Here is a 21,134-nt window from a genome sequence, read left to right as displayed (position 1 = left end):
AGAATATTAAGAGACGACTAACACCCTAAATAGGCTTCAAAACCCATAAATACATAACACTGAAGAAAAAAAGTAAAGCCAAACAAAGAAAAACAAAACATTCTGGGTTACTTGCACTATTTCTTTGAATAGGGAATTTTAGTTGACTTTAGATTCCAAAGGTACAATTTTTAAGGACACCTAATGGACTGAGCCTTGGCTCTAGAAAGATGTGTTGATTTAGTCCTTTCAGCTGGATGAGAGACAAATTTGATAATGTTAAAGAGACCATCCAGATTGAAGATGCAATTGGGATTCTGGTTAGACAGGCTTTATAAATTCATGGATCCAACCTCAACAATAGACACCTGACCCCAGATCTTACCATTTGCAATGGCAAAGCCAGAGAGATGTGCCCCCTGGCAGCATGCCATTGAACTAAAGGTAATCTGTCTTCTTCGGCTCAGGAGTTTTACTGTGCTGTTTTATACTTGTGAAGGCACAGGAGACACTAGGTTTTCAAGAATATAATTTTACCCTGTTATGTGCTCTTCATCAAAATTGTGATTCCCACATTAATCTTTCAGTTTCCCTTGCTTGATTCAGAGTAAAAATAGAAACTGATTTCACACCTTGTATAAGCATCACACTGAAGTGCTATAATTAGAACAGAGGCTCTCAAAGTGTGGTCTCTGTATTAGCAACGACTGTAACCTGGGGTCTTATTAGAAGTGCAAATTATTTCCTAGAACCATGGAGTTGCAAACTCTGGAGGTGAGGCCCTGCCATCTATATTTTAATATGCTCTCCAGGTAATTCTGGTACAAGGCAAAGTGTGAAATAAAACCATACTCATTATTTACTACTGATTACAGCAACAGCATTATAAATTAAGTAAAAGGAAATAACCACATTTCATGTATTTGTCTGCTCTCTGGTCTGCTAGACAGTAAGAGAGATGATTTCGGAATTGCCGTGTCCAGGGGCATCTAAAACATAAATCCCAGGTTCACTTCAGTCAAAACAGTATTCTGAAAGAATGGATTCTCAACTCTTTACTATTCAACTCCTGGAGAAATTAGATTCTGAGGACAAGATGTTGTGTCTGGGTTGCACATTGAACGCTGGATGTTCCTTCCTTTCGGGCTGGATGACGCTAATGGAACTGGGCCACTTGACTCCCCAAGTCATTAGTGAGTGCTTTGACTTGAAAAATAAATGTGACGGAAAACTAAACACAAATGAATAAACAGCAAACTTTTGTTTAGATGTAGAGGGATGGAAATATTTGGGAGACTGACTAAAGCATAAACAATATACAGTATGGTGAGCATGATCAACCCCTTCCCAGCCAGGCCATTTTAAATTAGAACTGTTTCAGGCTTATGTAAATCTTTGAAATAATCTAGATCCATAAAAGTCAAAAAATAAAAATAAAGTAGAAGAGTCTTCAGATAACTCTTCTACAACTTAATAGCATGGCTGAAATAAATGTCCCTTGGAAAATTGTCAAGAGTGTTCACATTCCTCCATAAATCAAGTCTACATAAAAGAAAACCAAAGGACCACTGGGGTCTGATATAATCAGTCTGCTTACTTCCTGTTAAATAAAAAACCACAAAACAGTATATTGAGCTTTTTTAATGAGTGCTAGAAATAAACTTTACTAAGACATGCAATCAGTGCAACATTAAATAAATTTGGAAACTCTAAAGCTCTCAGTTACCTATCTCAGGTTATTAGGCTTCTTTCTTTGTGGATATCATGGGGCCACAGAGGCATCTGGAGTTACCAGAGCTTCCCTGACCGGTTTCCTGCTTCTCTTTAGTCCCTCCTAACTGTTTTACAAAGAGTTTTCCCCTTTTGGTTCAGTATTTGCACAACAGTCTTTAGTTCTTTGGAAGAGAGTTGAAAGTGCAATTTTCCAGGGGTTATTAATGGTTTCCAGAAAAATAGTCTCGTGAGCAAGAGGGAAGAGGAAGAAGACTTTGCTGACACAAGAAGTAGGCGAGTGACGACAGTCTGCACACACAGATCTGCAGCAGCAATGAGTCCTCTCACTCTGGAGATGCATGTAAGGCAATACACTTGGAGAGCCAGGCAAGCTGCTTGGGGTGATTTCCTGGACGTTTCTCAAGGACCTGGCAAAGAGGCGCCTGGCAACATGCAACGATTATCACAAGTTTGTAAATAAAGACCCAGTATTTGTGCCTCAAAAATATTTTCCCCTTCACTGCAGTGGGATGTGCTACCCTGTCCTCTCTTGGGAACCTGGGCTCACGGAGGCACATGGACTCTGTGCAGCACAGCTTAGCTCCGGTTTTCATTCTGAGTTAACATAAAGGTTTTGACCTGTCCTCATAAAAACCCCTCCTGTGTTCTGATCCATCCTGATAGCCAGCACATGACAGAATGGTCGAGGCCTCTGTCACCAAACATCACTTCCTTGTCTTACCAAAGAAACAAAAATGGTGATTTCCAGGTTTTAGTGTCGATATTTGGAAGCATTCTAATTTCTTTCGTAACCTATGGAAGAAGTAAAACAGAAACCAAAGAACAAAAGTCGCTAGGGACAACGTGGCTGGACCCCCCCACTAGGTCTACCTCCTCACTCTGACCCCAGGAGAGAATGCTGGGTGACACTTAGGGGTGAGGGCAAGAGGGAGGGAGGGGGGAGAAGGACGAGAGGAGTGGCTTCCAGAGCCAAGGAGGAGGTCCAGGGAGACGCCCTTCAGAAGGACACCAGATTTGGCAGCTAGGAGATGGGTGAGCTGTGCTGTATCCATGGCACCGAAACCAGGTGTCACAGGGTTGAGAAGTGAAGGAAGTGAGCAGGTTGTCTTCTGAGAAGTCTGGCAAAGAGGAGGAGGGTCAGGGAAATAACCTGGTGGAAGGTGACATGAGAGGAGAGGTTTGTACAAGTTGAGATCTGCAGATGATCACAGGCAGAGGAGGGAAGAGAGAGCAGGAGTAGAAAACGAATGAGAGAAATCCCCTGCGAAGGTGGGACGGGAGAAAGCTCACTAGCAAAGGTGAGAGAAAATGATTTCAAAGGGAAATTAGAGATTCATGTTCCCTAAGACAGGTGGAGGAAAGAATGAATGACGATGTGTTAACTTGGGGAGGAAAAAAGAGGGAAAGGGAGGCATAAGAACACCTCGCAGCTTGTTCTCTGAATAAGCCAGGAAGTCACACCTTCTGCCGAGAGCAGAGGTGGCTGAGGGAGACTGGAATGGGAGCAAAGTGAACTCACATGAGAGTGCAAGGAATGGCCTCCAGTGACCAGAGCTAAGGGGAAAACAAAAACACCTACTGATGTACAGCATCTCCCTCTAATCACCATGCCTCCTGGGAAGTCGACCCTTTTAAATGAGAAGGGATGCTCAGGTGGAAGAAACTTTCTCTGGGCACTGCTTTTGTCTGGAAGAAAGCGTAGGGAATTGAGACCTTAGATCTGAAATGGGACATGGTTGTGGTGGTTGTGTTCCTAGGGGACACTGGAGGAAATGATCACTTTCAGTCTGGGCTCTACCAGAGCCAGTGAGAGACCTGGCCTTAACCTCTCAGGTGTCCATGACCTGCAGGCTCTGCTCAAATGTGGGAAGCAGAGAGCTCCCTCCAGTGCTGCCCTGTGTCCCTACCAGGGCTCTACCTTCCTCCAGGATAAGAGCAAAACCGTGCCAAGCTAAATGGAGAGCTCAAGGAAATAAACAAGCTCAGGAGAATATTGGGTAACATACACTAATTTCTGGCTGCTTCCTACAAAGTCCAGAAAATAGTATGCTCTAAGAAACTAGAGTTTTATTAGAAATGGGGAAATGGCTTACCAGGTAGACACTGATCCAGCAAGTGCTGCAATCCTTTGTAAAACAGTAAGTGTAAAACGTGTGCCATCACGAATAGCTTGAATATGCAAACAGCCCCAAAGGAGAACTCTGTTGCCAACAGAGAAGCTGCCACCAAGTAAAGAGGGAAGCTTTGAAACTTTGGATACACAGGTGAACTGTGTATACTTTCAGGTAAGAAGTAATACACACCTGCCACAGTTCAGTCATCATTCTTGTCTAAGGACTTATTAAGGGAAAGTGACAGGTTAACTCTTGCCTAACTAACATAAGGCGATGCCAAACTAGATGTGAAGAAACTCGAACACCCAGGTATGTTATGGTACTGAATGAACTAGGATTCAAGCTTAATGTCTCTGACTTTAGGACTCACTGAGCCATTTCTTAAGATCAGAAATTATTTAAGACATATACATTATATATGCAGGACAATCTAGTTCAACCAGAAAGCTTATTGCTTCAGCTCTCAAGCCTTCTATTACCTCCTTACCCTAATTTCTAGCTGTCTATTGGTTAATACTTATTATCTGTAATTTAAAGTCCTCTGGCTGCCTTATACGCTGCTACAGTGAGACATAAGTGCCTGAATTTACGAGCTAAAATTTATTCAGGTGAAATGAGATTTTAATTATTTCCATAATTTAAGTGATTTTTTAAAAAATCTAGACAATACAAATGAATAAGAAGATAGTATCACTGCTATGACTTGATTCCCAGGCTCCAGAAGTACAATAAATAAATTTCTTTTCTTATAAATGACAGCCTCAGATATTCATTTACAGGAATATAAAAAGGACTAGGCCAACCACCCAAAGCAAACACACTCTAGGAATAAAATTGGAAATACTGTTGTCAGGTCATCGATTTTTGTAAGCCTTGCTCTGAATGGAAATATGGAAGAAGCCATTGGATGGAGATTATTCAATGAATATTTCATGTGAATAAAGGTGAAATCCCTTTAAGCCCAATAGGCCAATCAAATTTATCTAAAGCAAGTTGGGACATAAAATAAGCTTTAAAACCCCCTATTTGTATTTTTTAAAAATATTTTTAGTTGTAGATAAACACAATACCTTTATTTTACTTATTTATTTTTATGCGGTGCTGGGGATTGAACCCAGTACCTCATGCATGCTAGGTAAGTGCTCTACCACTGAGCCACAATCCCAGCCCCCCAATTTATATTATTTGATATTGCTGAGGGTCAAAGCACAGCTACTGGATAAAATCTCTAATAACTTCTATTATATTAAATAGAAATGGCATCAAACTCTTCCTTTGATTGAAGTACTAACCAGAAATAAAAATATTGGGAAATATACTTTTGATACAGAAGACATATCTAAGCCAACTTGTGAGCATCCATATGGTATTAAATTACTGAGCAAATAAGGTATAACTGCTGATGTGATTTGATGATAAAAAATTAGTATTTGACTCACCTTCTAGATGGTCAGTGTGGTTTCCCCCAAAAGCCTTTGGAGTCTCTGCAAATCACATCAGGTTCAACGGTGTTTTCCCCTTTCCTTTAGTAGTTTTTATGTTTAATTTGAACAAGATATTAAAATGTGACTAGTTTTGCCTCCAAGACTGAGAAACTGCAGAGTGCAGATATTGTCACATTCCCAAGTCCTCCTAGGCAAGGATCTGGAGATGTTTGTTACAAAGCTGAAAGCTTCAGCCAACTGGGGTTGTGAAAGAATTGAACATGAAGAGGAAGTGAGGTGACTTGGTGCTGAGCTTCCCCTCCGCCAGCCATACCCTCCTGCCCTGGTGTGAGAGGAGCTTCAGTAGGACCCCCCGACCCCCAAACTGGAAAGCTGGCACAAGCACAGCTGCGCAGAAAGAGGCAGAAAAGCAACAGTATGAGAAGGATGCTAGCGTCCACCAATGGCGGGGCACAGGGGCACGCTTCTTCCCTGGGTCAGTGGGGCAGCCCATGGGTGAGAGTCACACAGGATCATTTACAAAAGGGGGGCTTCTCTAAGGCCTTATTCCAGGGGCACGCCTACCTCACTTCAGCAGAAAGAGTCTGGAGTAGACGTAATCAAAGCAACCCAGGGAAGAGAGGAGGCTGAAAATGGCCATGGGGAGAGTCATCATCCACTTTAATGGGATTCGGCTGGAGGGCCCCAGAGGCGCATCTTTAAAATCTCATTGAAGTAGCCCCATCCTCCAGAAGAACTAGCTGTGGGAACCCACGCACTGAGCAAGAACCCACCACAGGTGAGTATGGGGCTGGATCATCAGGGGCTTTGCTTTGTTTTACCGCCACTTCCTGGCTAGGATCAGCCCAGCTTTATATGGGCAGGGGGTACTCTGGGTGTAGCTAGAGGTCACGCAGAAGAGATTAGAGAACAAAACTGCATTAATCAGGTCCTTTTCCATCCCCCACGCTTCGCCATCTGTGTTCTTGCTGAATCTGGAGATACTTTCCTTTCCAGGGTTAGCTGGTTCCTAAAGATAGCAAATGACTTTCCCTGAGAATGCCTTTCACACACAGGTGGCCCAGTCCAAAGCCCTCACCCCTTCCACCTCCTCTATGCCACTCTGACACTCTGGGCTACTGTTTTCCTGTCCTAGTCACTCCAGGGTCAGGTTCCAGAAAAATTAGCTATAGCCCCTATACTCCAGAATCCACTGGAACTATTCAAACTAGTCAATCCTAAACCCGTTTACCTGTCCCCATTCCCATGGAAAGTACACTGAAGGTGCTTGTGCACGTTTCCCCTTTGCTCTCTCTGCCTTCTGACCAAACTGGGGTTTCCTCATGTGGTCCTGAGTGGCATGCCAGGCCTCCTATTTCTAGGAGCTGTGAGTAAAAGCTCCTTCTGCCGTGACAGTTATTTATCTAAACGAAATCCCAGAACCCTATAAACAGGAAGCCCCCACTGTCCCACCCTCAGCTTCCAGCATAAAACAGGCCTCAAGGGGGGAGAAGCCACCCGTCTGAGTGAGCTGGAGACTTTTTTCAATGGATTGGACATTTAGTTATCGAAATGAGACTCTTCTTGAAACTAACAGTTATTGACAACTCTGTGAAAGGACTTGGGAAAGCCATGGATCCTCCTGAGAGTTTGCAGGGATCTGAGGACAAAAAGTGAGTCTGAGAAACAGCGGGTGGAAAGAATCAAGAGGTTCTTGGCTCGAATTATACCGAGTGCAGCTTACTCAGTGTTCCCGCTACATAATAAAAATGCACCAACATATTACCAGCAAGTTACTTGAGGAAGGAAGCTCTTCTGACTGACAATGCAATGTTTCAAGTGAAAATATATTCAGAATGTTCCAGACAAAAGGCATCTTGAGAAATGGTGATCTGCAGTGACTTTTTAAAGTACCATCTTACTGGAGAAGTGAATTTATGAGTCTCAGTTATTTGAATAAATGTCTTCTTTCTTCTCTAGTTTATGTATCACTTGAATTGGAAATTTCTCTGAAAACTACCTAAAGTAGAAACTATATATCAGAAGCCCCAAAATGCGTTTTGACCTTCGATTCCTCCTTTGATAGTTGTTCTTAATGAAATGACTTAAAAGGTGCACAAAACATTAACTAGGTATATTTACTGCAGCATTGTTTATAGTGATCAGCATGGGAAACTTCCTCAATTTCCTTTTTTTTTGGAACTGGAGATTGAACCCAGAGATGTTTTACCACTGAGTCACATCCCTAGCCCTTTTTATATTTTATTTTGAGACAGAGTCTCACTAAGTTACTTAGGGTCTCACTAAATTGCCAAGTCTGGTTTTGAACTTGCAATCCTCCTGCCTCAGCCTCCCGAGTTGCTGGGGTTATAGGCATGTGCCACCACACCTGGCTAAACTTCCTCAATTTTCAATGACAGAATGGCAGTTAAATAAATTATGTTATGTTCATGTGAAGGAATACTGTCCTTGTTATGTAAAATGATGCTGTAGATCAATGTTTCTCAAACTATTCTTTTTTTTTTTTTTTCACTTTTGCCCTCTAAGGAGACTTTTTAGACCTCTTTTCCTAATTGTCTCCAACCCATCCCCTCTTCCCCATGAAATTTTAAGATTGCAAATATGTTTCTATTGACATACCGTAGCCCTTTGGAGGGCCACAAACCATTATAATATCTATTTTTTTTTCATCCTAAAGAACCAGTTTTTGTAAAGTGGGGATAATATCAAAGCCATTGAGAATGCATGTTGTTGATTGACATAGAAAAATGTGCAAAAATGAAAAAAAAAAAGGGTATGCAGTATAATGCAGGTTTACTTACTTGTGTAGAAAACTCAGAGAAGTTTCTGTATGAAGTCATTAAGACTGGTTATCTCTGGGTGGAAACCAGACCTAGTATGTGTCAGTCTTCAATTACATGTGGGCACTTCTCATGTCACTTAACCCTCATAATAAGTGAGGTTCTGGGAGTTGCACCAGAGCAAAGGAGCACAATGTTTGGGACAGGGGACAATTAATACGTGGCAGTTATCTTTGTTATTGTCTTATATTTGAGGCTATCTCTGAGTATCATTCATTTTAAAATTAGTACCCCACACATTAAGTGGCATAATGACCCACAGAGCCATATGGCCCATGTTTGACTCTTTGCTCTGTTAGCTGCATGGCCTTGGACAGGTCCCTCATCTCTCTTCAGCTTCCTCACCCCTTAAGTGACAGTAATTGTACCTGCTCATAGAGCAGTTGTGAGATTAAATACAGCAATCCCTTGGATCAACCGCTTACTTGGAATAGTGTTTGGTATACACCAAGCACTCAATAAAAGTACATTTCTTACTTAATCTTCACCATGAATCCATGCAGGAGGGGTGAAAAATGTCCATTTTCCAGGTGAGAAGGAAGTGAAGGCAAAGTGAAGGGCAGGGTGATGATTGCCAAGGGTAAGGACATTTAGAAAGAAGAGACCTGCATGGTACCCAAGAGGAAGGCCAAGGACCCTGCGATCGGGTTAAAAAAGAGACCAAAGACACCAGAGATGAATGACTTTTGCATCCCATGTCTACAGTGAATATGCCCCCATGGGTGCAAAATGTGTATGTGCCCCACACACGTCTGCCTTGTGCTCCCAGGAGTTCCATCTGGACACCTTAGTGGAACAGTGGGCTTGGGAAAGTCCATGACCTTGGGCCTGAATCCTGGCTCCAACATTCACTGGTTAAACGGCCCTAAGTACTTGCCCTCTCTCTAAGCCAAGGTTTCCTGGCCTGTCAAAAGAAGTAGTAAGATTCACCTCAGAAAGTTCATAAAATTTAAATGGGAAGGTAACAGGAAAAGTACCCTGTCCCAGCTCGGAAGTGGCAGTAGGGCTAGTTAAGGGGACAGTCACATAAACAAGTCACTAGAGTACAAAGCCACATCATACCCCAAGCGCTAAGTATAGGGTATTTTTTAAAGGCTCAATATCATCTAATTTCAGCTGGAAATGCTTGCTGAATAAACCTCTCCTCATTCTGCCTTCCACTGCCCGAGAATGCTGCCTCTGGGATTTGTGACTGTCACCAAAGATCATTAGCACCTGTCTCACTTTCGAGGAAGCTCTTCTCCCAGCGAACAGTGGTTTTCTCTTCCCTCAGACCTCTTTGTTGCAGAGACAAGGTACAATGGCGTAGTCTTCTGGCAAGCGATTTCCTTTCTGTGCTTCAAAGCTTCTCTCAGGTGTTGTCAAGCACAGAAACTACGAACTCAGTGAAGGTAATCAGGAACACTGAACTTGAAAGGCTGAGAAGGCATAGCCCAACAAGTCTCCTCGGCACCAAGATTGGTTTTTTTACCTTTAGTGAAGCAAGGAGTCATTGGCAGGTTTTGAGCAGCAGAGGAATGTGGTCTGCCTTACGTGCTGTGTTGAAAACAGAAGGAGAGGGGCAAATATTGAAGCAGAGAGTCCACTTGGGCAGTTACAGCAATAATCTAAGTGGGAAACCTTTAAAGTGGTCAGATTTGGATATTAGCGAAGGCAGAGGTCATGGAACTTCCTGAAGGATTGAATTTGGGATGTGAGAGAAAAAGCAAAGTCAAGGATGACCCTGAAGTTTCTGGAACAAAAACTTCATGATGGATGATGTTAATGAAAAAATTTGCAGATGGAGATTTAGGGGCAGGATTTGGGGCGTGTTAAGTTTGAGATGTCCATCAGACACTGACGTTGATCAGTGCCAGTTTAGCTGAGATAGACCCACATTTCCCAGAATGCTCTTCCTTGTTTTTTTCTAGACCAGCTGTGCTATGAATAAGTTGCACCATGATTGCACGGTGGAGGTGAAGCAGCAGCCATCGCAGTCTGAAGATGAAGGTAGAGCTCTGTTCAAGGTTGCACACATTGTGACTGATGGTGCCCGCCCACCTGTTGCCCCAGGATAGTGGTCCAGCTGCAGCTCCTCCAGCTCCCATCGCTCTCTGACTTTGTGGACTCCCAGGGCAGGGGTACGTAAGCCCCCTGGCAAAATCAACCAGCTCCTTCGGCAGGTCTTCATGTTGAAGCTGGTGGCAGTGCATTAGGTCCAGTTCAGTTTGTCATGGTGGGCTCCTATTCGTGTTGCTCTCTTCCTCTTCAGGTCCAGCTCTTCCTTCTGGTTACCAGTCCAGGTGACCCACAATGACCCCAGGCCCACTACCAGACACTGAGCCAATAACCTTTCTTCAGCTTCTCCCACAATTGCGTAGATTCCCATCCTATAATACATCCCTTTGCTTCATAGAGGTTCTGTACTTCAGATTGAACCTAAACTGATGTGACACCCAAGTGAGATGTTAGGTAGGTAGCTAGATATAAGAATCTCAAGTTCAAGGGAAAGTTCCCAGGTGGATGTAAAAATCTGGGAGTTTTCAACAGGTAATTGCTATTCACAACCATGATGCTGGATCATACCAAAGAGAGAGCCCACGAATAGAAGAAGATGAGGTCTAAGAATCAAACCTGGGCAGGGATCACACCATAGTAAAGAGGTCATAAAGGAAGTAGCTAAGGAGACTGAGAGTGACCAATGAGAGAAACCAGAAGAGTACAGAAAATTGAAAGTGAGCAAAAAAGCATATCAAAGAGAAGACAGTGATCGGCTGGTCAAATGCTACCAACTGTCCAAGAAAAAAAGACTTTGATGGATTGTTGTATTTAGTAACACCAAGGTCATTACTGACATTTTCAAGAGCAGTTAATGAAGAGGTCTGAGCCAGGTAAGAGGTATGCCTGACTGCAGCAGGTTCAGAGGAAACGGGAGGAGAAGAATTGTAGAAAAGAAATTTCTTTGCAAGGGAAAGCAGAGAAATGGTGAGAAAAAAATGAAAGTCTAATTAAAAATTGCTTTTAAGTGGGAGAAGCAAAGCTGATTTGTTTCTCTGTGGGAAAGATTCCACGGAGAAGGGAAATAAGACTGAAGTCTGGGGGAAGGGGACAACTGCTGGGGGAACATCCTTAAACGGGAGGTAGGTGGGAGATCTGGGCCACAGCAGCTGGTGTTGACCTCAGATGGAAGCACAGATGCCTCACAAGGCAGGGCATAGAGGTCCGTGTGACTGGTTAGACGCGTAGAAGGAGTTCCGAAGATCTCCTCTGATTGCCTCAGTTTCCAGTGATGTAGAAAACAAGTCATCACCTGAGGGACAGGGTAGGAGGAAGCTGTTGGAGGTTTTAAGAGCGAGACAAGGCAGGAATGGTCTCTAGGAGGACAGAGAGAACAAGGACTAGGGAAATACAGTATGACAACAAGGCAGCTCTAAGGACCCGCTTGAGGATCAAGGTCATGAATTTAAGGTGAGACCGTGGGAATGAGTGTGTGTGTGTGTGAGCCACTCAGTGGCATACGTGCAGTAGCAGAGTAAAATACTAGTAGGGCTTAACCAGATTTATGGTTTTGCTAGATGAGAAGAAGGGAGAGATAGGTAAGTATGGATGAGGATGTATGCAAAAGAGTGATTGTAACCATTGGCCAGAGAAGTTGAATGAATAAGAAGGGAAGAAAGGAGGTAAGGGGCAGAGAAGAGTGAGAAAATCCAGGGGACGGAGGTCCAGTTAGGGGAGGTAGCAAAAGATGATCAGAATCAAGGTGCAAGAAGGGGCGAACTGGAAAGACGGGAGGTGGAGGGTGGAGAATGGGGTTTATGAATAAAGATCACGGAGGTCTGGAAGTATTGGTCATGCTGTGGAGCTGAGTGATTATGGGAGGAGAGGAACTGATAGGCCAGAGTGTTGCAAAGGTTCCATATGAACATGTTGAAATCAACAAAAATCAACATGGGAAAAGGATGATAGAGATTCAGGAGCAAACATAATCTAGAGATGGGGCCTTGACTTTTCTGGTAACTCCTTGTCTACCCCATTGGTGGAGGAGGGCTGTGCTGCTTAAATGGTAAGAGATGACAAGACAGTCAACCCTGGACAGATGGGGTTGGCAGCAGTTTATCAGCCATGGGTACTCACAGCTCAAGGGAGGAAGATACTCCGAGCCACACAGAACAGGGGCCACACAGGGAACAGAGTGAACTGGAAGAGACCGTGAGAGGCGGGCTTTGTAGTAAGAGGGTGAGGACCCCCTGGTTCTCACTGAGGATATGATTGGCTTACTTGAATAATTTCACAGGTCAGCAGAGAAATACAACTCAGAAGGCTGAGGACCAGGTGTGCAGCTGGTCTGGCTGATAAAGGAACTTGTTGGATGGAGAATCTTTCCTACTGAGTGGAGGGCATATCTAGTGAGAACTAGGTAACTCCTGGTCAGGACTTGGGGGCCCTAGGAGGCTCAGAGATATCAAGGTAGCACTTGAAATTTCAGGTCCTAGAATATATTTGGCCTAAGTTGATGACTTCAGCGTGAGAGGTAGTGGGTGACTTCATAGTCATCCCATGATAGTATGGGGTTCAATCTGGGAGATTTTAGGATAAGGGAGAAAGGGTGTCCATGGAGTAACAAGAAGAGAAGACCACACACACACACACACACACACACACACACACACACACACACACACACTTCATGAGAGAGCTGAGGAGAAGCAGAGGGGATTCACGCGTCAGTTAGGCAGTGAAATGAAAATTCAGAAGACAAATTTGAAGATATGAGGAAATTAGCTGTTCTGTCTTAAGAGTTCCAGGGGCCATGATGGATGGATTCCAGGAATTTGGGAAGACTGAGATGAGAGGGGAAAATAGATAATATGTAAGAGATACTGGTGACCAGGGACCTGAGGTTTCTTGTGACAAATAAAAATGGAGAGTACAATGATTTGGGGCATGAAGGTCTCAGAGAGTAGAGGAGAAGATGACCACCTGGTGAACTAACCAGGTCTGGCACTGCCACTTATTATTTATAGAATCTTGAATTAATATCTGGCTTCATTGTCCATGTGTATGAGAGGGTTGGGGTAGATGACTTCTTAGGCACTCTCAGCCTATAATTTAAGATTTTAGATACAGCTCTCATAGCCCCGGTGCTGGGGAAATAATTGGCTGACCTAGTGCAGCACTTTAGCAGCACGTGGCCACGCCCAGCTCGCCCAGGGCGCCGATGCACACCGCCGTCCGTTCCTAACTTTCAGCCTGCCCCACGAGCTTCTGACTCTCATAGCACCAACTTCTTCCGGTGCCTTGCTCCTCAGGTAATCTGCAAACGCCTTCCTCTTTCCTCTGATCCGATTGATCTGGATTCTGATTCTCCACTTGAGTTTTCGTCTCACCAACACCCGGCCCCCCGCCCTCCCAGCAAGCCTCAGTTCCTCCCACCGCCAAGGCGCACTGGCAAGACTAACCCAATTACAGTGTTCTTACATCTCCCTGCTGACCAGTATTTGTTTACAAAGGGCAGGAAGTCCTTTCTCCTGTCTCTCTCTCTCTCCACACACAGCCACTCTCTACAAAGCATGCAGAGAGGTCTTGAATCGGGCTGTTCTTTTCGTGAATGTCCTTAGATACAGGGCAAGTGCGGTGCAGCAGGAGCCCTGGCTTCAAAGGCAGCTTCGTTCAATCCTTGACTGCCCTCCACTTGTGTGAGGACTTTTCCTTCACATGTTCTATTTATGCCAAGAAGCAATTCTTTACAATTCTGCATAAAAGTACAGGGGCTTCACAGGCACTCTGGACTCACTCAAGGATGGACCCTCCAGAGTCCCATAAACCCCCCTGGTTTATCTGGCCTATCCGAGATTCCTTCCTGGGAATTTCATCTCCTCCTTTTCAGGGATAAAGAAAGCACCAGAAGAGGCTGCAGAGGCTCCATTCCTTCCCTCATCTCGGGGAAATGAAATTCTCAGGACAGAGAGGGGCAAAATATCACAGCTCCGGACAGGAAGAATTCTTCCTGAGAATCTATCCAGCTCATATTCACAAAAGTTCTTCCAGCACTTCCAAGGTTCTTCTGTGCATGGCAACTGGTTATCTAATTTCTCTTTGGTTTTGAATAAACTGCAAGGATCTCACATCTAGATATTTCCCAGTCACCCCGTGTGGGCAAAGGGACATACATATAAGAGTCATCTCCTCCCCCGACCTTCACAGGCCCACGTTTGTCCTTGAAGACTACTCCTATCTTAAATCCTGCTCAGCTATCTCATTGTGATCATGGAAATAGGCAGACACTGCATCTGCATGCCCCACAGTTTCTAATATGCCAACACTTAGTCATTATTATTGCTGACATGAACTGTAATATTTGTTCTCCTTGGGAACATAAAGTATCACATGAGGTTGCACATTTTCCAATCTTTTTTCCTAATTATTTACAAGCTTACGCTCTTGATGTGGTCCTCAGTTGTCTTCAAAGGGAACAGTGACATTTCCTGTTGTTAGCAACTGCTCTGCATGGCAATTGGTGATCTGATCCGTCTGGCTAAGAAGTTTCTCTTTTGGCATTTAACAAGCTGCAGTGATTTCACACTGAGGTGTTCCCCACCCACTTGAGGGCAAAGAGGCATGCAAAACCCAGCTGAGTGGATTTGATTATAGAGCTAAAGGAAAATTTCACGAACAAGTAGAAAGGAAAAGGTATTTTTTTTTTTTAACTCTGCTTTCAGATGTCCATCTTTTCTTTGGAGATATATGGCATCTTATTCTAATCTTTTTATTAGGTACTGTTTTCTTTATAATTTATTTGTCACCAACTCAATGTTTTTGCTATGATTTCATATCTTGAACACTGAGATTAATTAATAAAGGGCAAAAAAGCAAAATTTCTATCCCAGATTTTTAATAAAACCAGATCTTCTGAATCAAGACAGACTTCAATTTTCTAATTGAAAGTATTCCTCAGTGTATGTTCATGAGAACTCTCCCCATGTATCTGATCAGACAATATTTCATCTTTCACAGTACTCTAGGCTGCCTTACTCCTCAAATATCATGCCAGTGGCCATCTGATTTTATGCCACACTGACCTGAGATTGATAACGCCAAGAATATTTTTCTGAAACTCCAAAGGAAAACATGCCACAAAGCAGTCTGGAAAGATACCCTAAGTCACCTTCCCTAACATATGAGAATTTTTCTTTTTATACAACCATGGATATAGAAAGAAAAGAAATTTTAAGAACCCAAACATTTCCTCCTAAAATATATTACTGCTAGTACTTTGCTTCAGAAGAAAGTTTCAATTCGAAGCAGTGACTTACCAGGCTCGCATCTGCCAGCTCCTTGGAGAGGTTCCTCTTTGGGTTTCAGGTTGTGTCTGAAACTTAAAATGTAAAACACATTCAGTTAAGTTGCCTGGCGTTGGTGACTTTGTTTATTCCAGCAGACTCCACAACAGAGTAAAATCCCAGTCCCTTCTCTCTGCAAAATCTTCAAATTGTTTTCTTCCTCATCTTCCTTCTCTCTATATGCCAAATCATGGACGAAAAACTCATAATCCTGACTCCCTTGTCATGGAAAAGGTGTAAAATGCACATGTAATCAGGCAAAGTAAGAAGTATCGATTGCCAAATGATTTAAAAGTTTCTTCAACTAGATGTAGCTAACCCTGTTAGTTCTCTGCTTGGATGTATTTGGCAAGAGACTAAGTTTTTTTTCAACGCAGGAGTGATATAAGTGCAGGAAGGGACACTTCTGCTAGCCAGAGAGAGAGAGAGAGAAAGGGAGACGATTCTAAAACCAGCCAGAGAGTAACCGGACTCTTTGGTGAGTCTGACAGTTAATCCAAAATGCACTGCAGGAAACACACGGGTTAGCTGAAGTTGGAGAAATAGTGTCCTCTTATGGAGCCCCAGATGTCACACTGATTACATACCGTGGGGTAACTTGCAGTTTATTTGGATAATCATTCAAGTTAAAATACAGGACAAGAGAGCTTCAGCAGAAAAGCCATCTTGGCCTAATTGTTTCATTACTATAAATTAGGTTGATAAATTCTCATTTTGCTATCATTCTCTGCCCTTTCTTCCTTCCCGCCTAGATACTGTACAGATGCAAACAAGCTTCGTCTTTTAAAAAGTTACTTATCAACACGTGAATTTTTATTTTCTGAACATTTCTGGCTTCCTCTATGGTTCTGTAAGTAAATAATCTTACCGTCTTTCTTTTGACACCCCACATCAAAAAAAAATCTTACAATTAGGAAAAAATCCCCCATCACTGTATGAAACAGTTTTGCCTACTTGGCAAGTAAGGCAAGAATCACAGACAAGAAATAAGAAAATTAATGTAATCCCAGCAGCTCAGGAGGCTGAGGCAGGAGGATCACAAGTTCAAAGTTAGACTCAGCACTTAGGGAAACACTAAGCAACTCAGTGAGACTCTGTCTCTAAATAAAATACAAAAAAAGGGCTGGGGATGTGGCTCAGTGGTTCAGTGCCCCTGAGTTCAATCCCCAGTATATATATATATATATATATATATATATATACACATATATATGTATATATTAATATATATTTATGTGTATTAAAAAAGAAATAAGAAATTTAGGTTCTTCCACTAATCACTATGTTCATTTATTTTCTTTTACGTCATGTTTACAAATTTGAGAACAGGCAAGAAAATTAGCGCATGTTATCCAAAGACTAAAAACAAGATGACCCTTTAGGAACCAGACAGAGACTGCATCCTGATTCTTCTCAGACTGGGCATTTCGTGGGATTTCTGGGAGCTGTGCTTAACCCAGTGATCTGGTGGAGAGGGACGGTAAACACGGGCAAGGCCAATGCAAATTGTAGGGAGGAGAAAAAGAAATTGGAAGAGAGTTCTCTGAATTTTGAATAGCATGTATTTGGTGGGAAACACCATGCCGATTTATTTCACAGGTAAATGTGAAGTAAAATCAAAGACAAATAAAAAGGAAGGCTCCATTTGTCAGAAATTTATCTGTTGAAGATAGTTTCCATGGTTTTCGCTGCAAGTGAGAGTACAAGGTCATGTGAGGTCACACACTTAGCAGAAGATTCAGTCACTGCTCCATATTCCGCCAAACGAGTGGTCCTGTTGTTTTATATCATCTCATCACCAAGCACAAAAACAGGAATCACTATGGATCAAGATCAAGATTCTAAGATAACTGTTTTACTAACTTTCAATTACTGCTTTCCCTCAAGGGCACATTGCCCCTCCCCCAAATGATGCTTAGTTATATATAAATTCATAAAAAATTCTCAACTCCTAGATGTTTCATAATGTCACCGGTTGGGTGGTTTCCATTTATGCCTGAATGCACACTTGCTGAAAACATTTTGCAGTCCTGATGGAAAACCAAGAGGAATCCTGGCAAAGGTCTCCTTAAGGTTAGCAAAGCTCATGAAATACTTTGTACAATGAAGCGTTGAGGCGTTGTTTGCAGTTGTGACATAACTGCATTTTTATCTACTTCCGGACTTGGTTTTCTATTTATCTGAGTGATAAACAGCTCCCAAAGGTCAGACTACCTCACGACAAGTACTCCGATTTCCTTCCAGTGAAGGCATTATCTCAGTTCTGCTACTGCAGCTTTTTATCTTCTTTAGCTCTATTCTCTTGCTCTTCACCTCCTGTGAAGGTCACCTGACCCCCTTCTCTGTGTTTCAGAATCTACTCCACTCCAGTGATATTTTCTAAGTTGGAAACAGAAGGATGTGGTCTCTCTATTCATTTTGTGCTATTATTGGGAAATAGTTATAAGGGACGTAGCCCATCTGAAAATCTTAAACACTTATAATTTCTCTCTTAGTCTTTCTTCCTAAGTATTTTTTTCTTACAGTAAAGACTCATTGTGTACAAACTTTGGAAATTCTAGAAAAGTACAAAGTACAAAAATGATAATACAAATTAAGTCATATTACCACCAGCCAGAGAGAACCACTCTTGGGCTGGGGATATAGCTCAGTTGGTAAAGTGCTTGCCTTGCGAGCACAAGGCCCTGGGTTCAATCCCCAGCGCAGCAAAAAGAAAAAAAAAAAAAAAAAAAAAAAAAAAAGAAAACCACCATTAATCAGTTCTTTATTCCATTCATATATTTATTTTTAATAATATTTGGATAGTAATATGTCATGATTTTTTCCACCCTACATTATATTATAAACAAGTAAATTCTTCCAATGTAATTTTAATTTCTACATGATATTCATAATTTGTTTAATTCATCCCCCCTTTTATAGTATTTAGATATTTACCAGGTTTTTTTTTTTTCTATTTTAAATACTGTTATTGAGAATGCCATTTGAAAATTGTTCTTAAGAGCCATGGATTTATCTAATAGTTGTATATGCATGCTAGATTTCTGCATATGCCAATAAGCATAATTATATTAATACCTGCCCTATCAGTTCCCAGGGTCCTGGGAATGACTGAATATGTGTTACAACATTTTGGTAAGCTGCTAAGTGCTATATAAATGAGAGAAAATAGTGTCCATGATATCCTCCAATGTCTATAACTTTGAATCATTTCAACACCCAGTCTGTTCCACATAACAACACTGAATTATGTCAGGTCCATAATCTTCTCTCACTGTCTTATGTTAATCATTTTTCCTCAGCTTGGCTATGAAGTCTCTGAATGTAATACAGTATCTTTTATTACTTCTGTAACCCACAGAGTCTAACACTGCACACTGTAGTGATAGTTAGTCTGATCTAGATAAGTCCTAGCTGGCAAAGTCTGGATGAGGTAACACTGGGATTTAGTTATAGGTGGACAAGCTTGTGAGGTCTCCTGGAATGGAAAAGTTGTAAACTCTTGGGAGTCCTAGAAGACTGGGACTAAGGTTAGTATACACTCCATGAAGTCTATGAAAAATACTCTCAATTTGGATCTTGCCTCTCAGAGATAGTCACTGATTTTTTATAACGACCCTCATTAGGCACATTTGCCGAAGTCAGAAATCAGAAGCCAGAATGTTCTGCAGAAATAAAGGAACAAAACTTTGGTTGTCTCCATCAGAAAGGTCAGGCTGTCTGTGCTACCCATGATACGTTGTTAAAGATTGATGAAGATCTGCCTATAAATAACTCATTTAATCTGAAGTTCATGTATCAGTTTTGATTATCTAGATGCTAGAGTCCAAAAGAACATTTTCCTCTAATAGGTCTACCACTTAAAAAGGTCAGTTCTAGGGGTAAAATCATGGTTAATGGCAAGAAAAAGGGTTAAATCAGAGTTAGGATTAGTGCTGAGTGTTCAGTTAGTGTGGGGTCAGGTTTCAGCGTAAGATGAGGTTGAGTTTTAGTACTAGGTTTGGGGTTAGCATCCATGTTAGTACTGGTGTTTGAGTTAGGTTTGGGTTAAGGCTGGATTAAGGTTAGAGTTGGGGTTAGGTTTCTCATCTAGATTCCTGGACACAAAGAATACTTTCACTTAAAGATATTCTCAAAAATTTCACTTTGTGTGGTCAGGGAAGACATACCTTTTGTTTGTGCCTGTTTCCCGGGGACTAGTGTAAGAATTGTTGGGAGAACCCTCCTCTTATACTATTCCAAGATTAACTGTCTATATACAGTTTTCCATAGTTATCAGAGTCTTTTTTTAAGTCTCTGGTACTGAAAAGCAAGTAACACCTGTATCATTGACATTAGCACCTAAAGGTCAATTTGTAGATGGTATTCCCTTTGTATTGCTCTCTTTCCCTGATATCTCAGCCCCTGACATAAAAACTGACACCATTAAGGCAAAAAAAAAAAAAAAAAAAAAAAAAAAAAAAAAAAAAAATCTTGAATGCAATTTTGTTTACTCCAAAAACATTTTTTAATATAAAAATTTATACATGCTTTTGAAGCACTGATTATTTGTTAAGCACTAAAGAGAAAACTTATCTGTTTAATAGTATTTCCAAGTGGTGAAATGTCATTCAAATATGTGTTACCAGTCCAGGCTTCCTTCTCAAACTACACACTTGGATGTCAGGTGGCTGAATGATGTCCCGGACTCATTCATATGGTCCCAAATGATGTCCCCACAGTTTAGAAGGCACCAACTTCAACAGATCCAAAAGTGAGCCCATTTTCTCCACTGCCCTCAGTCGACAAACCTATTTTTCCTTCTTTGCTTCCATGACACTTAATAGCAGCACCCTTAACCAGGCAACTCCAAACCAGAAATCTTCATTCAACTCCTTCTCCCTTACACCCCACTTCTGTTGTAAAATTCAAATTCTCTCCCTCTCCCCTTGCTTCTGCTCCAAGCAGGTTTTGGCACGTTTTGCCTAAACCTCGGCAACATTCTCTTAAAATAACCTTCAAATGATTTTCCTTCAAGATCTTCCTTGAACAATCTGAACTTCCCAGGCTGTCACCAAAATGTGACATCTTTGTTAGCCATCCACCGGTTGGGAATCTTGCCTAGACTGCATTCCAGAGCCTCTTTTATGCCCACCTCCTCATTCCTCTGTTCCCCTAGAACTCTCCAGTTCCTCCCTTGTGCTCCGCCATACCTAGAACATCTATGGTTGGACTTACCACGCACTATTACACTTGTTTCCCTTGAGCAGATGTAACCTTTCTCCACGGTGAGATGGTCTCATTCACTTCCGAACCCCCAGTTCACTGAACGGTGCCTGGCACATAGCGTGTGCTCACCAAATTCTGCTGCAAGAATAGCTCACAGGACTACGTAACTCTCACAGATCCTCTTTGTACACTAGTGTGTCCGGTCCCAAAATAAAACTTATGCTGTGTAAGGTTTCTTTAAAAAGCACACCCTGCATCTTAACAGGAAGCTACAGATTAATAAACAGCTGACGGAACAAACTAAATAGCACCCAATGAATCACCAAGTGGACTGTTCAATTGCAGCTAGCTAGACTCAGGGAGAGAGAAGATGGGGACAGAAACACTATTCCTCATTGATGTTAGATTTTGCAAAGATGCCCCCAAAACTCTGGGTATCAGGACACTGCCTAGTTCCCCACACTGGGATGAAAATTCAGGAATAGAATATGGCTA

At 42.1% G+C, this 21,134-nt stretch overlaps 1 protein-coding gene across 2 annotated transcripts in view; it reads right to left on the bottom strand.

Moving 5' to 3' along the window:
- Positions 1–20,830, bottom strand: part of PSD3 (pleckstrin and Sec7 domain containing 3) — a 593,519-nt gene extending 572,689 nt beyond the window's left edge. For both annotated transcript variants that reach the window (XM_079143340.1, XM_079143339.1), the window contains exons 1-2: positions 20,649–20,830; positions 15,405–15,466 (exon numbers count right to left, since the gene is read on the bottom strand). The gene's annotated coding sequence lies outside the window, so the exon portion shown is untranslated. The remainder of the gene's footprint in view (positions 1–15,404; positions 15,467–20,648) is intronic.
- Positions 20,831–21,134: the final 304 nt, after the last annotated feature.

This window comes from Sciurus vulgaris, assembly GCF_902686455.1.
Source record: "Sciurus vulgaris genome assembly, chromosome: 5".
NCBI lineage: Eukaryota > Metazoa > Chordata > Mammalia > Rodentia > Sciuridae > Sciurus > Sciurus vulgaris.
The sequence above is the reverse complement of the archived record's forward strand: the minus strand, read 5'-3'. Positions and strand labels throughout refer to the sequence as shown.